Below are 1,744 nucleotides of genomic sequence, written 5' to 3' on the forward strand. Positions count from 1 at the left end.
GATCCAAATCTGCGAATGGATTAGAAGAACTCAAGGAGGGGAAAAGAACCAGGTAAGGAATCGCTTCTTCTCTGTCTGGCAAGGGAAACCAAAAGCACCGAGTAATAACATGGGTTCTTTTAGGGCTGTTCAGAGTCAACAGAGGGAGCGAATCTGGCCCCGGGATGTGGGACGTCCTCGGTGGCTCCTGAAGCCGCTTTGCTGGGAAGCCTGATTGGAACGCTGACGACTGGAGTCCTTTCCCTCCAGTCCTTTCCCGAAACAATTGTCTCGCTGACAGGCACCCTGAGGGGCTGGGCACGCTGTCAGCGGGCGGGCGGGATGTTGTGAAAGGCCCCCTGCTCCCAGGAAAGCAGGGAGGCCAGGGCTACCAACATCTGCAGTGTTTTGCAGAGAATGGAGAGCACAGCATGAACCCCTGGCTGAAATAATATTCGGAAAGCCCTTGCGCTGTCTTTGGCAAGGCCGTGCATGTGGAGCTTGTGACCTTCCAGGGCTACTGTTTTGTTTCTGGTTTTTATTGTCCTTGTTGTTATCCGGAGGACTGTTGGATCATTAGCTTGCTGGGTGGCACGGTCTTGCTGAGCTGGTTATTCCAACTGACTTGACTTAGCGCTTTGGGGTACCTTTTGCCGCAGATAATTCTGCGTGCAGACTGACTCGGGTGCTACTTCGTGATTTATTGCCATTTCCATTTCAAATTTCACTTTCCAACAATAAAAGGGAAGAGGACGTTCTTGTGGGGAACAGAAGCGGCTTTAGGACTGAAATAAGGAATTTTCCTCGAGAAAAGGGCAGCGGAACCCGTCAGGCTGGCGCGGAGTGGGGTTGGGGGGAAATGTTAAAATAGCAGCTTGTTGACATCTAATCCTCGCTGCTGCTCAGCCCTGCTGCCTGCGAGCTTGAAGTGCTAGGAGTGCAGGCAGGGCCTCCTGCTTTTTTGAGAACTATGATGGGATCGATATGTTCCTGCAGAACGCTTCAATCCCATCATCACGGCATTTGGCAGGGAGGGGAGCATCTGTTTTGCTGGAAGAGTCCTAATAACGAGAGACGTGCTTTTTTTTTGTTGTTGTTTCTCTTGCTTGAGGGCAGTAAGCGAGTCGGTGGGTCTCCTGCCATCGGATCAGGCACGGGGGAGATAAAAATGCGGATTTGATGGACTCCCTGGGGATGGAGGGGCTGGCTAGTGCGATGGAGGAGTCAGCTGGAGCGCATTGTACCGCAGAGCGCCTGCTGCGTGACCCATGCTGGAATAGCTCGTGGTGGGGTGGGTATAAGCCATAGATTTCTTCCCTTCTCTCCTCCCTAGACACTGGAAACAAGATGAAGGGTAACAAAATGTCAGGCTAGCGGGGGGAAAAAAAAAAAAAAATCTGGAGGAAGAGCTGCATAATGCACAACTTAATGATAATTGCGATCTTCCCGACTGTTACTTCAGCTCCTCCACCGCCGGTGGCACCGCGAGCTGCGTGGGACAGGGACCTCGGGATGCGGATGGGCTTTTGGGGCGTTCCTTTTTGTGTAACGCTAATTGGTATTCGTGGTATCTTTGCAACCGGGATTCAAAGTCAGGCCTGATCTTGCAGCCATGGAGCGGGGCAAGAGAAGAAAAAAAAAAAAAAATAAAAAAAAAATATAATGTTGTCAAGGAAACTGCTCTCACAGTACCATTGCGCGCAGCCAATAAGGCACAAAGAAAAGTCTCCCCACAGCCCAGCTGCGTGCAGCACGGGGTAGGCTC

Source organism: Egretta garzetta, unplaced genomic scaffold (assembly GCF_000687185.1).
Source record: "Egretta garzetta isolate BGI_Z169 unplaced genomic scaffold, ASM68718v1 scaffold101, whole genome shotgun sequence".
Taxonomy (NCBI): domain Eukaryota; kingdom Metazoa; phylum Chordata; class Aves; order Pelecaniformes; family Ardeidae; genus Egretta; species Egretta garzetta.